The sequence below is a fragment of the Phalacrocorax aristotelis genome, chromosome 6 (genome assembly GCF_949628215.1).
Source record: "Phalacrocorax aristotelis chromosome 6, bGulAri2.1, whole genome shotgun sequence".
In the NCBI taxonomy this organism is placed as follows: Eukaryota; Metazoa; Chordata; class Aves; order Suliformes; family Phalacrocoracidae; genus Phalacrocorax; species Phalacrocorax aristotelis.
Window position 1 is genome coordinate 43,458,434 of NC_134281.1, and position 16,646 is coordinate 43,475,079.

General features: G+C 40.8%; 1 protein-coding gene across 3 annotated transcripts in view; it reads right to left on the reverse strand.

Moving 5' to 3' along the window:
• FGGY (FGGY carbohydrate kinase domain containing) overlaps positions 1 to 16,646 on the reverse strand; it is a 327,922-nt gene that overhangs the window by 275,030 nt on the left and 36,246 nt on the right. For all 3 annotated transcript variants that reach the window (XM_075097464.1, XM_075097457.1, XM_075097459.1), the window contains one exon: positions 10,947 to 11,018. The gene's annotated coding sequence lies outside the window, so the exon portion shown is untranslated. The remainder of the gene's footprint in view (positions 1 to 10,946; positions 11,019 to 16,646) is intronic.

The following is a 16,646-nucleotide window of genomic DNA, read 5'->3' on the forward strand; positions in this document are numbered from 1 at the left end:
AAGTACGTCTCCAGTGCCTACAATTTGTAATGGTTCCATTGTACTCTTTTAGCAGGTGTTTCGTTTCCACTAAGTAGTTCTAATTTTGTTGACAGCAGAATACACTGCATCTTTGTAGAGTGACAATACATCATCCTTTCTACCCACATTATTTTTCCTTCTGCCCAAATTATACAAAGATATTGACTGATCAGGGATCCATTGGTCACTTACCAATTAGAAAAACCCGCAATGGTAAGTTGAACGCAACAGATGGAACAAATCAAAGTAAAAGTAATATTTCCACTATGTCTGAAAATTCACTGATTTTGACCTACTGCAGGAGATAAGTCCTTATATAACAACATCATATAAACAATTATCCCGTTTCTGTGGTTTCAAGAGTATAATACTCATATCCTCAAAAGTATCACTTAACTTTATCTCCATATCCTAAAGTGATTCAGTCTTTGAAAAAAGAGTTGTGATCCGAGTTCATCTGACATTTCCAAATTTCATATGAGAAGCTGAAATAGAGTATTGGCATTTACAACAAAACCACAGCATGGTAGTTCCATAAACCACTCCTCCAGCTTCGGAGACCCAGTTGCCTTCAGTAGACCACCACTTCAAACCTGAACTTTGCTGACTGGCTTAACAATTTGTTCCTGGTATCATGTGACAGGTTTTTGAAGCTCACATATGTAATGGGGCATTTGCTGCTAGTACGAAAAGAAGAAAAAAAAAATTTAAACTATAGTAGAACATGAGGTTCCAATTGTCTGAAAAACAGAAACATCTGTTGGAGTCATGAGCAGTTGATTAGTGGAGTTCATTTCTAGGGTAAGGCCTCAGTAGATTGGCTCTTCTATTTAAGTATATCATTGTAGTCACTGGAAGCATTACAAAGACTTACAAAGAACAGACAGGAGAGACATAAACAGTTTCTTAGGGTGCTAGTGTCCTTAAAAGCCAACTATAACGCGTCAGTCTTCAGCACTGCTTTACATGATATCAGCATGAGAAATAAACAGCTATACTTAAACCTTGCTTTTATCCACAACAGCTAAACAACTGTCAGTCTCTCAGTTATAAACCTATACTATTTTTGAAGCTTATAACTAGAGACTGTAAAAATTCTTTTGGAAGATAAAACGCAACATACAAGCTGTCAGTCTGAGCACATTTCTGACTTGCAAAATAATCAGAGCAAGTTGGGTTCAGTCTACCAGTCAAGACAATGACAAAAACATTAGTTGTTTTTTAAGATGCTGCATGGATTTCAACGTAAAGCTTTTCCAGCTCATCACACTAACATAAGGACTAGCGTCTTGGAACATTTGCACAAAAAACAGAGGTTAATCAGAAATGCTAATTCAGCCCATGTGCACTCTAAAGGCCAAGTGATATTGCAGAGACAGCTGAGCTGTGAGCTGTATATCCTACTTGCGCTAAGGCTGCTGTTGCAGGTCTGTGCTCGTAACACCATAAGCCTTGGCACCCAGGAGTAAAAGAAACCACAAGGAAGAGGATGTCTTTAAGATTAAGCCTCTCCTTCATTAGCTTGAATATCTAATTGAAGGTTTACTAGGAATCTTAGCCCTAACTCTTGTTTAATTCCTGGTGTCAGAGGCCTGACCTAACCCCTCCCAGTTCCCTAGTGCTCCATCTCCATCCACCTGTCACCTCATACATACTCCCCATCCAGGAATGGGGTACTGTTACATTAAAAATAACAACTAGAACTTAGTAGCAAGCAATTTCACTTCCCTTCCTAACTTTACTGACTATTTTGTCTTTAACAAAACGATAAAATAACAACACAAAACAGCTTGTAAGATTGGTGGGGTTTGTGTTCAGGTACGTAGTTTGATTCAACATATCGTGCAACCCACCATCACTTTGGGAAGACTGTTTTATTATACAGAAATTAAAAAGCGCCCCCTTTTTTCATGAAGGACAAACTTCCAAGATGCTTTAGCTACCTAAGAAAATGGCAGTTACTACGGGATGGTAAGGGTTTTGAGTTGTTTGCAGCCTATCCTAAAGCAGAAGAATCTCTTCCCACTTTTTAAAGCAAAAATTGTATTTGACCATGGAAATTATCAGATTTTCCTAAAAGAAATTGTTTCAATTTGAATAGATCAAATTTTTGCAAGTATTCTTCTACTTTTCAGAAGATATTGTACACCCACCCCTGAAATCCCTTCTATGCTTTCCAGTTCTCTGTAAGATTCTTCTTTTAGTCTTCCTACCATTAAGACCCTACTATGTGCCTGTTTTCTCTTACTTAAGCTTACAGGCAGGTGGGGGATTCACCAGAAAGGACTGTTCTTGAGATGTGAGTGAAAGTAAAGATGACCACTGTCTCTAGACAACAGACCTGATCGTCCTTCCCTATTTGAACATGTGATCAACTTCCAAACCCGCATGATACAATGTGTGGTGAGCCTCTCTGGAGCGAGCAAAGTCCTAGCATAAACCTAGTTCGGCTTTTCTAAGCACACAGTGTGGTTCCTCTTTCCAGCGCTCCTTCCTGACATTTAGAGTACAACTGTTTCACCCAGGGGCCTTCTGTTGACCCTGATGATCCCTCTGCAACTTGCATGCACTCCATGCTGTTACCCCAGCTGGAGAAGGAGCCCAGGTCACTGTGTAATCCTGGTGGGATGTATGATAGTGAAAATGCAGCACAGCAGACCAACTGTGAATTCAGAAGTATGTGCAAAACTTCTCTTGAAAACCCAGAAATCAACTGTGTGGAGATTACCTGCTCTAGCAGATTCTCTGGGTTTTATTAGGTCCTCCATGAGGGTACAGGATTCAGGCAGATCCAAGGACTTTCTTCTGAACCACACAGCTCCTTCAGACCAGCTTGCTTTCTATGAAATAGACTGGCTCAACACAACTTCTGTGAAAAAAGGTACATTAATTTCTTCTCCCTCCCATGTAGCCTGAGACTTCCTAGGTGAGGTTTTCCCCTTTGTTTCTTCAACAAATCTTTTTACAACCCTTTCACAGTGTACATGAACTGTCTTTTACAAACTAAACTGAACTCACTGGATGCAAGTCAGACAGAACATGAAATTCAAAAGCCTGCACAGACACAGCTGTATGCCTAATAAGCTAATTATTGACCTAATAAACTCAGGCCCTTAGCAGGGGTTATTGTTTCAGGCCACAAGCTACTTTAACATGAACACTTAACTTCTCTAACAGAAATAGTTTACGTCTGGCTATCTTGACATATGAGCAGACAAAGCTGAAGTCCATCCACAAAAGACCAATAGATCTGCCCTAGGTCACTCCTGTCAGGCCTAGAGACTTTAACTCCCTTGTTAACTTTACTAGACAAGTGCCACCTTTTGTCCAAAACTGCAAGCACTTTCATGGATTGCCATTAAGATTTAATGACAGGCTTTGTTGCTGCGAAGATATCTCATGATGCAAAAATTCCATTGCATCAGCTTCCTAATATCATAAAATTAACTCAAATTTATATCAAAGACCTAAGTTCCCAAAATTATTGGTGCTGCTGCTGCACCTCTAGCTCCATGATTAAGATGACAAGTTCTTAGCAAGAAATAATGGCTGAGATGAAAGATCTTTGGTGAGCCACAACATTACCAGAAGCCTTGGGGACTCAGATGTTAGCTTTCTCTCTGCCATGATTTATGAACAATAGAAACCTCTAAATGATCTGTTCATCAGTGAGTGAGCTGTGGTACAGCTCTGTGCACCTTTGCATCAGAGATCGAAGAAGATGCACTTAATCAGTGCAGAAAGATACAGAAGTGGAAGACACAGTTCTGTCCCTTCTCCACATCATCTATTATGCACGCTCTCTGTCTCTCAAACTGCAAACAGCAGACTTGTGCTACCAATGTAGCTAGTACTGTTAGAGAAAAATCACACAAGTCTTGGATGAATAGTGGTTTGGGGATTTCTCTCATTATTGGGCTTAGGAAGGATAAATAACAGCAACACTCAACTGCCAGGATCTGTCTTATTTCTGCCTTATCTTCCTGAACACATATGGAAACCGCTCCTGTACGAGACTTTGGACTAGACAGAACAAAGTGAAGGGGCACATTCCTTCCAGCACTGAAAAAGCCTCTAGGAGCCACAGAGCACACAGAGCGGAGGAGGGACTGCTTGGCTTCAATGTCTCTATCTGTTATGAGTAAGTCAGTGGCGCCCGGACAAGAAGGCCTGAAGAAACTGGGGTGTGGCAGCTCGTTGGCACAGTGAGAGAGAGCCCAGAAGCCTACACAGAGGGTTTCCTCTAGGATAGGCTGGAGTACGAGCCAGGGCAGGAGGTTCCTGTGCCACTGTAAGACGGGCTCCAGCCTCTGCCAGAGCCGTGTGACTCATGGCAGGGGGGGAAGGCAAGACTTGGCAACCTGGGCTGTCTCTCACAGTAGCAGGTTTTGTTCTCCGCATGATAACCCAAGGCCTATGGAGCATGTGGTCAAACTCTTTGGTAAAGGACTGCAGTCCTTGTCTCTCTCTGGTCATCTTAATAGCAATGGACCTTATCACTTAATTCATGTGGCATACAGGGCTTGATGCATCCTGATTTTCCCCTGCTCCAGCTGCCCAAATGATGGCTAGCAGGCTGCCAAGGAGTGATGCTGGTGGGAGTGAGAGTCTCCTATGCTTTTTCTCCCTGCAGCAGTTAGACCTGCCAGGCCCCAGAAGCCAGCAATATCCGCCTGGGACAGGACGCCACTCCCACGCAGCATGGCAAAACCAGGACTGTGATTCACGAGTGGAACCACTTCCCTTGGGACAGCTGTAATGGCTCCCATTTCCTGCTCTCTACCCTACCCAATTTTTAAGGTTCCCATCCTCACCACAAGAATCAAACCGCTTGCACAACAGCTGCTGGTCTGCTGTAGTTTACAGCCCAGCACTTCAAGGTGTTTCTGGTTAGTACCTTTAAAAGCTGGGCTATACCCACTTGTGATGACAGCCCTAGAAAATACTACCATCCTTTTTGTAAATTCCTTTAGTATCACCATATGTTGTTCGAGCCATGAGAAAAACCTCAGGCCCCATGACTTGTACTAGGCACCCTGACACTATCTTACTACTTGGACTTTTGCAGTGCAAATGGCACATAAGTTGTACAACCTGGAGAATACAGAGGAGACATCTCACATACCTGCAAGATGACATTATATTTTCCCTCCCTGCCCAAATTAATCCTGAAGCCATGATATTTAAAAAAGCTTAGTCATACATTGCTAAGTTTTTGGCAGACCAGATCAAATATTCTTAATGAAATCTTTTTTAAAAAGTGGATAATACACACGTGGTCCAGCTCCTGCAACACACCGAACACCCAGACCTGTGGCTGACACTATCTTGTGTGCAAAGTGGCTTATTTGGTTGAGTAACCATGTTTAAAGGATAACAAAACATCTGCTTACCATTTCACTTCAGTGGGACTGACTGTGTGATTAGAGTTAAGCAGATGACAGTGCTCAGTGGTATAGCCTTTTCTGAAAAGCAACCATCTCAAAAAGGTTCAAAGTATGATACCCGAAAAGGAGACACAAAAATAGCATTAATCATTTTTACAAATCACAAGATCATAGGGTAATTCATGTTGAAAGGGACTTCAGAAGGACATCTAGTTCAACTTCCTGCTCAAAGCAGTGTCAGCTATGAGGTCAGACAAGGTTACTCAGGGTTTTAACTAGTCCATTCGCCTTTAGGATGTCTACTGCAAGCACTGAAGAATTCGGGTTTTATATTAAAACAGAAGGATTTGCACTTAGTGAAAAAGAAATTATAACAGCCCTTAAAATATCAGTGAATATGATCCACAGGCTATCAGGAGTCAATTAACAATAAATGTTTTCCCAGCACTAACTCCTCTGTTTCCAACATACTATGTTAAAGCAACAAGAAGTAAGCTGAGTTGTGATGGTTGATCACCATCACGATAAAGTGTGCTTTAACCCATGTTATCAGAATTGTAGTTGAATTCCACATATGGTTAAAGGGCAAATTCAGATACATTTAGTCACCTTTTCCCACAAGTCTCACTGAATTAACCAGAGATTGATGATTAGAGAATGAACAAAGGGCTGAGACTGCACACAGGGATAACATGAGGATTACCATTAGACAGTGGGACTTCAGACCACCTCTGTGATTGAATGGGCCACAGGTTTTCTGAATTACGGCTTCAAAATATTCTCAAGTTTTCACTGTTTTATCAGTATGTTTAAAGCAGTGAAACCTTCTGAGGTAGGTAGGTTTATATTTTCTGAAATATGATTCTACAATTCAACTGAATTCACATACTGGAAGAAGAATATGTCCTTGATTTCACTATAACTGTGTTCAGACAAAGGAATGCAGTTGGAATAGTGTAAAAAAAAAAACCCACTAACATCACTAAGGCTGAGTTGCTCTGCTACAGATTTGTACATAAACAAGGACTCATGAGAGCCCCATGCAGAGCTACTACATTTCGGATTAAGAAAAGCAACACAATCACGGGTTGAAAATGGCACTGCTGAGCACAAGATGGGGGTTGTTAATTCAGGTTGACTCTAGTTCGGGTGCATTCAAGTGCTTTGTGTATATAGAGAACCTTTCTAACTCAAAAAAATCAGAAATCTTAGAAACATTTAGAAAATACCTTGACAGTTTAGTCTGTTTTAATGGCACAGTATGGAAGACAGGATACTTTGCAGCAAACTTGCTTTTCAATTTAAAAACTACATGTGGGCACTTTCTGAATTCAGAATAACTACTGTGCTTCTGGCAGTCCTCCCACTATCATTTCATGTGTGTGTCTTCCCAACAACATACATCCTCCAAAGCTCTGAGTCACAAAACGTGACACACAGTGTATGTTGGGACCACTACCAGCAGCTGGCCAAAAATGCTAATGGGAAGAATTTCTTTAGTGAGTGGTATTTCCCATATTCCAACACAACCTTTTCTGACTACCCCCTACCTTGTTTGGCAGAGGCAGGAGCATCCGTTTGCCAACCAGGATTTTGTTAAAACGTTCCTCTACTATATTTAGCGCCCATAGCTGTAAGTGGTTTTTCCTCCTAAATTATCAAATTCCATAGCTGGTGGTTGGACACGCCATCTCCTGCCTCATCATACCAGAGCTGCTATCAACTCTTCCTTATTGCCCGATCAATGTTTCTCTCTAATCACCCTCTTCCTTATTGTCTGTTTTTTCCTAAATATCTCCTTTAGTACCATTCAAACATGTGAATAGCTTGTTTTAACATGTTTTACGTGACAGACATATGTAAGGAACCAGCAGTATAAAAACATTAGAAAATACACAACAGACCTCAGCTAACAATGTGCATTAAATGAGTGTATGGCTTTTTATTTTTAATCTATATGATCAGCACTGTTAACCCCACCTACTGAACCCACAGGCACACACCTAGCACTGGTACAAAAGGAAAATGAGCTAGAAAGCACCTTATAATCTCAGAAGAACAGAAGACAGGGATGGTATGACGGATTCGTAAAGAAAAGCAGTATTTCATCCTTGTAACCGTGGAATCCATTTTTGTAATAATAATTGTTTGTTCTGCTGACTTCCTTCAACACCTGTGACCCTGCTTGTCACGGCCTCATTGCCTGCTGGAAAGTTGGCAAAAGGCAAGAGAAGAGATATTAGGGAACTAATGCTACATCCTGAGAGAGACCATAAAGTCCAAAGGTTGGACAGAACTGCCAGGAACAGTCTGATAAACTAAGTAAGTATGTGACTCTGAAAAGGCACACTGCTATGCCTGAGTACAAGATATTCACACTCTGTGAGCAGCACCCCAACATCTCACATGCTCAAAAGAACATGCTATCCAGGGACTTTTCCCAAAGTGCCCCTTGAAAAAGAATTATTTTAAGCCCCTTTCTGAAACAAGTATGTGACCACTCTGTGCACTGCACATGCCAGAATTTCACAGATCTTAAATTTGAAAAACACTCCTCTCTATTTTTTCAAATTAAGCTAGGATGATTTGTTGATTTAATAAGAAGAAAAAATCTCATGTAAAACCCCTTCTGAATTAGCATATTCAAGCCTTTCCAAAACCTGGCTTCAGTAAAGAACTTGTCCTTAAAAACCTATCAGACTGTAACTAAGCTTGTAACTTGGCATGTGAAATAAATAAGCCAATAATCAGATCCTTCAGAAATTTTCAATTAAACCTATAAAAACATCTAATAAAATATTCAGCATTTGAAGAGTTTTTATTTGGGAGGAGAGTACAGCAGCTTCAGTTTCATGTTAGGAAGTGCGTGGGGCATTAATAACCAAGGGGGTTTTTCCCCCCTTTCCTATCCACCACTCACTCAGTTACACTAGGCACTTTTTGTGAAGCCACACTGTAAATCTGAGCAGAAAACTCTTTTCTGGCTTTCCGAACAAATCAAACGAAGAACACAGCATGGCCCCTACAAAGAACTGAGCAAGCACAAGCAAAGAGGCAGCACAGGAATGGCAGCCAGGGGAGGGAGGGAAAAGGACGTGAATTACTTTGAGCTCGTGTTGCTGCTGAGTACTTTCTATTATAAAACCATAACCTAATATGCTTCCAAGACTACAGCTCTGAACTGCTTCACAGAGTGTACCTCCTTCCCTACGCGGGACCCTACGGGGATCTATACCGTTGCAGAAATGTGTCTGCGCGGAGAGGATTGCAGGCTCAGACACTGCACTCTATTACATTTTGCATTATTCACTGCTTGTTCACTAAACAAGAGGATAAATCCAGCAGTGCTTATAAACACAACGGCTTCTTTGAGAAGCAACAGCAAAATCCATAAGTACGTCTCTCCTTGTAAGTAAAATGCCTGACTTGGGAGGGCTGTCCTCCCTGGGGAGCTCAGCTGTGGGAAGCAGGAGCAAGGAACTGCCTTTTTAGGACTGTGGCTGAGCAGAGCCGGGAAGCGCTGGGGCAGGAACAGGGCTCCTGCAGCAGCGCGCTCGCCTTATAAGGAGAAAGCCAGGTATTTCCCCAGCCCCGTACTAGGAGCTGCACAGCCAGCGCAGCAAGGTACGGCGAGGCAGGGCTCCTCAGCGAGGCTTGGCCCACCACCGGCTGGGAGGACCCTTGGCCACTGCCACACTCCTGCTCAGTGCAGACCTACGGCCCTGGTGGCTCCAGCCTCTGAGCATTTCAAATAGGCCTTATTAGGAAGCAGAGAAGCTTAATTAATTGAAAGATCATTTTCAGATCTGTAAAGCCAGATGGTTTGCGGGTGAACCGTACTTGATTTTAATGTGACATTTTAAGGCATTCAAGACAACATTTTGGAGCATGAGTCTCTAATGTCAGGCATCTTTTTAGCTACCTACATAAGAGGGCAGGTTTTCAGAGGTGACGAGCAACGGGATTTTCTGAAGACTTTAACAGAAGGGGCAGGACAGTCAAAGCCTCAGACACTCAGCAATTTGTTCAAGCAAGCTTTAGGAACACACACGATTAAGACTCTTCCCCAGTTGCCTAGAAATTAAGGCTGCTTGATAGAAAAACAAAACTATTTTAGTTTCATTTAGTTTAAGTTCAATTTCTTTTTATTACCTGTTTTATTCTTCTAGGGAGCAAAACAAACTAAGCCACTTCAGGCCAAATCCATCTATATAGGATACGTGCATAAGCACTGCTGACCATGAATGGTCCCATATTGTTGGTCTTTTTACTTTCCTGACTCTAGTGTTTAGAAGTAAAAAAAGGACACTGAGTAAAATAAGAAAAAAGTACAATTTTTCACCAACACTATCCATTTTTAAATTTGATTTTTAAATCTTTCTCAGAAAATGGCAACAAAATAGAGCATCCTTGAATATTTTTCTCTTTAAAAAAAAGTAATTTTTCTTTTAGATATGGTTAAAAAAAAAATTTACAGTGTAATAGTAAAATGAGACACTACTCATCCAGAAATAGTACAGCATCCCAGTTCTGAATATGAAATGGCATACTGAGATTCAAAGAATTACCCATACATTTTGCCATCCTAGTTTCCTGAGGCTAAACTTTGATAACTGCCTGCCTTGAGATGCTGCATGGTATAGGTTTAACTGAGAGCAGCAACTTTTAACCTAGAAATACGAGAATGGCTTGATAGCTTTTATCTGTATCACCCCTTAAATCCACAGACAAAAGTCTGCTCTACATCACAAACTACAGCCACCATTAGTGCTTTCAGGTAATAATTGCAGCAGGAAGACCAAAATTTTGATTAATCTTGCCACATCCCACTTGCAACATACTGACAAGAAAACATGGGGGAAGTACTAACTTCCCGTGGGTAATCGCAGGGCATCTGGTTCTAGGGCTCCTTATGAGAGGCCTATCAGGAGAAACAAGGCCACAGACAACATGAAAAATTACATTTAAAAACTGAAAAGTATCTAGATACATGACAAACTTATTCAGTATGAGCTCAGACATTGCATAGGACTTTCTCCAATTGTTGGTTGGGCTGGGATTACATTTCTATAGGTCCAAGGGAGCACTAGGGTAAGACCGAAAGGAATAAAAGCTTTGACACCAAGTTTCATATTGTAAATTTCTCCTTTAAAATAACTAGCTTGCCAGAGCAGTTCAGCTGCCAGAAAGGGAGAAAAGCAGGCAAACTATTCCCTTAAAAGCAGTGACTGTGCTATGCTGCTCAGGTACATGAGGCTCCAGAACTAAGGAACATTGGCTCATTAGGAGCAATTAAAAAAAAACTCTGAGGGGATTTTAAAAACAGCAACTTCCAAAAACAAAACATGCATATATACCACATGCATTTGTTTATGCAGCTGTAGTGAGTGATGAAATCCATTTATGAGCTGAAGTCACAAGATTCTAAGCAGGTCTTTGTTTAATCTCAGTAAGTCATGACATTTCCCTACGACTTACAATAATGTGATTTGGATCAACATTTTCAAAGTTATGCACCTGGTTTTTAACAGTGCTTACCAATTGCACTTCTCATCTGCTTCACTGGAGGCTGAACAGTCTACTCCTGAGCCACCACTTTGATTAAGCATCCTAAAGACAAATACAGAAACCTTGTTTTAGTTCAACGCACGCCTGTAATTCTTGAATTCGGCATATATTCTGCAATTCTTACTCAAACTGAGACTCTGTGCAACCTGCAAAGAGTGTAAATAAAAATCAATGAGACCATTAGTGGAATGAATACTTACAGCATCAGCCCTTCTATAACCACAAAGTCTATCCAGATGGATGCCCTTAAAAGACTTGAGAAGGTTTGCTATAGACAATGGCTTTCCTTCCAGCATGCTGCTGTGACTTGGAAGAGTAAAATGAAGATAAATGCAGCTGTTTGCTGCTTACATTAATGCAGCATTAGTGCCCTGAGTAACAAAGGTAGGAGAGAGTATGCAGGGAAGAAAAAGATTCAGCACAAATAACTACTAAATTACATGTGTTCTGGGTATTTATAATCTGTGCTAGGCTTTAGATGTATTATTATATAGCTTTAACAGTATACGAATCGGTAATCCTGCATATAAATCAAGACCACATTTTTAGCTTTGATATTAAAGAGAAAAAAGGAAACAAATTCGTTTGGCACTGCTGCTCTTGCCATTACAATTCTATTAGCTTTGCAAACTGATCTGATGTCTTGTGAGGATCACATCAAAACTAAACAAATCTAGGTCCACTGTTAATATAAACAGAGTGACTTTTTAATATTCTTTTAAAAAAGGGAAAAAGATCAGACTCCTGAGCTGAACAAAAAGTCGATCTACCTAATGCACAAGAACAGGATATCCCAGACATAGGAAAAATTCTCTTAGCCTTTAAGGTCCAAAGAAAAGTGTTGCTGTTTACACCAATTCTCCACTCTGTTTCTCATGTTTGACTCATTCATCTACTGCTCTCCAGAGTCCCAAATGAGCCAGAAGAACAGGTGGATTCTACAGCATGTCACCCTATCAACATGGCAGAAGGATATAAGGAAAATGCAAGGATTTTTCACCTAGAATGTCTTGTTCCAAGCAACCTCTTCTTTATAGGCAAAAGCATAAAAGTACAAGACAATCTCTTCAAGCAGCTTGGACTCAAACTTGGGAAGACTCCAAAAAGGCCAAAGCCAAATATACATAACCAGCAAAGCCAATGTATCACATAACATGTACAAACAGTCTATGTTCCTATACCTTGCATTTTTACAATTATTTTTGTTGATGCAGGGAAATGATATGCACTATTGCCAGTGTCTTGCCCGATGTGAAAAAAAAAAAGTCCTAAAATGATCACAGAATCACAGAATGGTAGGGGACTTCCAGGGACCTCTGGAGGTCATCTTGTCCAACCCCCCTGCTTGAGCAGGCACACCGAGAGCAGGGGGCACAGAAACACATCCAGGCGGGTTTTGAATGTCTCCAGGGAAGGAGACCCCACAACCTCCCTGGGCAGCCTGTGCCACTGCTCTGGCACCCTCACAGGAAAGAAGTTTTTTCTCATATTCAGATGGAAATTTGTGTGTTTCAGTTTGTGCCCATTTTCCCTTGTGCTGTCGTTAGGCACCACTGAAAAGTCCAGTCCCATCCTCCTGACACCCACCCTTTAGATATTTATAAGCATTGATAAGATCCCCCTCAGTCTTCTCCAGGCTGAACAAACCCAGGTCCCTCAGCCTTTCCTCATAAGAGAGATGCTCCAGTCCTCTGATCATCCTCATGGCTCTAGGTATCATGTTGATGATCATCAACATGAGGCAGCCAGGAAAGCACTGGAACTCCTGAGATAGAAAGTGGCACTTTTTCTGCCATTTTCAGATACATGCATCTATTGGATGTGTTTTTATGTTACACACAAGTACTAGATGGACTTGGGAAGAGAGATGACATTCTCAGTAGGACAGTATAAACACTTTGTTGCCTTCCATTTTCTTAGGATGGCTGCATCACTCAAGTAAAAATGTGACATGATGTATGCAAACCATATCAAACAAGAATCTAAAATATTCTTAATGCCACATCAATTTCTATATGCTAGATATATTCACAGGAAAATAAAGCCAGATGCACTCTTCCTACCTAAATTCTAAGTCTATAGGGATTATATTTTATATTCCCCCATTTCCAAAGTCCTGTTCAGTTATTTTTCTTTAGCTTTTTGGGATCTACTGCACCAGTGTACCAGAAAGAAAATGGCTGTAACTACTGATGTCAGAGTAACAACTGAAAAACATGTATCAGTAGAAAACATTATTTAATATGCTAGTCCACATGAACTAAACCCAGGTGAAAAGCTCTGAAAAGGCACATTAAAAAAAGTAATTGTGTGAGCATTAAGTAAACAGTTCCCTTACTGGATTTGCTATAACTGACTAAAACCTTTCTTCCCCTTTCCACATTAAAGGAAAGCCCTAAAACCACATTTTGCATATTTTATTACTTCAAACCTTTTCTAACATGGTTCCCAGGGCAGACCAAGTCTAAGAAACTTTTAAAAATTAATCTAACATTATCCTAAAAATAACAGGATTACAATCTGGTGGAGTGTGAACAACAGGACTATCAATAAATGTCTACTTTTATTTCCAGACCCAGAATGGAATTCTAAACGATTTTTAGTCCCTAAGATTCACAATTTATTGAATGTGAACTTGCACACCAGCTTTAGTAATCAATGTTACCCATCTCATGCCTCTGACTGCTTTCATCAGAAAGAATTGCACATCTGGAGAAAGAAAAACATTTTTGTGACTGTTCTAAAAATTGTAGTTGAAAGTTTCTTGAAAGGCCAGAAAGCTAGGAGTTATCCTGCTAGAAACAGATAAGCAGGCAGAGGGTAGGCAAGATGGTCAGGGGTGTATGGGAAGTATAATCTATCAGATTGATAGCACCACTATGTATATGGTACAATTATATCTTATCTTCCCAGCCCTGCAACCAAAATAAACCACATTGAAGTCTTGGAGTTTGATTCTGTTGTCTTTAAGTACACACCCCTTAGGGTGGTGACCCAGGACACACCACACATCTTTTACTTCATGTAAGACAAAATCAAAACAAATATAATCAGTGTTTTTCCTTTTAGGACTCTTACTGAGACTCTTTGATGTGTTTTCCCTAATCGTCTTCTCTTTTTAATCATCACACTCAGGGGTTTCTCTGAGCTTACAATGGTCTAGTTTTTATGTAACCTCTTCCATGCGGGTGCCTTCCCAAGCTCCCAACACAGCAACTGCTGTAACAGTACACAGCAACACTACACCAAAGAATACCTTGTCCAAATGAAACCAAAAGGGAAATTTAGACGAGTACATTCTGCTTAGGTTGGAATTTTGGCTCAGACACAAGAGTTAACACTCCTCTTCTTGCAAAAAGAAGCTCTAATGGAGATACTGAAAATGAAAGTATCTCTTCTACTTCAAAGCTGAAAATTTGGCCACTTCTATAACATGTTTCTCTGCTCTGGGAAATTTTACTTAGCTATAACCATTCATAAAGGGGAAATCCTTGGTCCTACAAGTTAGCTGTGGGTTTGCCATTCACTTGACTAGACCTGAGACTCCACCAGTATGATTTAATACCCATGGCATAAAACTAGTTAAATTTCTAATTTCTGTATGGCTCCTTGCCAATTTTTCTTTGTCTTAGGAGCAATTATTCACATTTACATTTTATCTTGCTTCTCTTTAGCAATATCCCTATTTACATAGAGAATCCCTTAACAGATTAGCAGATTCTTTTCAGTGTTACCTAAGAGGTGCATTGGTGTGCTACAGTTCCAAAATTTTCCATTTCCACTATTAATAAAGTGCCTAAACTTAAAATAGGCACCATGCAAAAGTTGCATAACTGGAATACCTATAAAATGCCTTGTAAACAGCTGCCCTACATCTAAGCTGCCAATAGATTCATGGGGTTCTAGAGTTAATTTCCATTTTTCAGCTAATATTTACTGATACCACTGATACTTGTTTCTGTTGTTCTCTGCTGTTTGCTGGACGTGGAAGAAGCAGGAGCTAAGACAAGAGCTGGAAACATTTCCTTCACATGGGAAGGTGCCCTGCTAAGGAACTGCTTATTGAACCTGACAGCGAGCATATAAACAACATTAGAGGGAGTGCTCACACATGTACTCCCAATAAAGGGGAGGACAAGGCGGTGAAAGTCAGAACTATTACAAGACAAATACAAATTAAAGACACTGTTTTTAATCTCCAGGATACTAAAATATTTTTAAGAGGTCCCAGCTTTTGTAGGAGGAGGAGAGAGGTAAGCTTTACTGAGACTTTTCTTATTGTTTGTATCACCTTTTGTGGGAAAATCACTCTACAAGAAAGCAATAGAGGATTTTGAAACTAACAGAAAAGCCCTTGCTAAAGGTAGCTTGCTCTTTGTAAAACTTCCCATGAGACCTGAAAAAGCACCCTGGGCATGCACTTTACCAGACAGCTTTGCATATGAAATGCTGTTTGTTTCAGAAACAGTTGTATATTTTTACCGGGGGGGGGGGGGGGGGGGGGCGGTTATTCCTGTCAATTGTCCCCTGATTACTGATCTGTGAGAAGAAAAAAAAAAGGTCAGAGCTACCACAAAGATATAAGAATAACTATTAAAGTTCATGGGATTTTCGACATTCCCCCTCCTTACCCAGAAACTTTAACCCTTGAGTGAATGCCATCATATATATTTCCTTTGTTTGGCTGTCTGGTGGGCCACCTGGAAAGCATCTGCACTCTAAGAAGAAAACTGCTATTGTATATTCAGAATTTCCTTAAACCAAAATCTTGCTGTCCATCACCATTACGCAGAAAGGTATATTGTTCTGTCACCACCCATATCAAATTCAAGTGCAGAGACATGTTTACAGTACGTGCAGCGGCTCAGATAGGCTGGGCTGTTGCAATCCTGTTGCAATCCTGTGCAGAAAACAGAATGTTAACACTGGCATGCTGCTCCCACGCCCTCCCCTTTTCAGGCTTTACATTAACTCAGTGACACCCTGCTAGGCACGAGGTTTATTTACACAACACAAAGTCTTGAGACAAGCCTTTGTTCGACTCCAATGTTGACAGGCTTATGAAGCACTACAGGCTATAGTAAAGGTGTATTAAGAATCGACTGAGGACCATGTATGAATGAAACGTTTTGAAACTTGCTTGATTGAGTTTCCAGCTGCAGCGCAATTCTCTTTTAGCCAGAAGCTGTTGGGACAAACTGAAGCTCCTGGCTTTCACAGAGACCAGTGAATTGCACTAACGCAGTGGTCCCCCTAGGACTTTAATCCAGGATATGCTGGTGGCACCCTGAAAAGAAGCAAATGCATCTTTCCCCAGCCATTCAGGTTTTTTTCTGGGATAGATTTGAACGGGATGTATTTCCCAACACACTTCACCTCATGGCTGTGTCAGCGCAAGGGAGGGGACAGCGTGGGAGCAGGAAGAGGGCAGGACTGCCTCTTTTGTCAGCAGTGCTGGCCAAAAGCACTTGGGGAAACTAATGGCATCGTAAACTGTGCTGACTTACATCTGCTAAAAAGTGCTATTTAGTTTCCCCTAAAAACGATTGCTCTGTCTATAGCATTTTAAAACTTAACATACGTGTAAAAACAGGCAAGAAAGCTTGGGTGCAGATTTACTGGGTGGAAGTGTCCAAGGGGCTGGAAGCTTCACCTCCCCAGGAGGAGCAA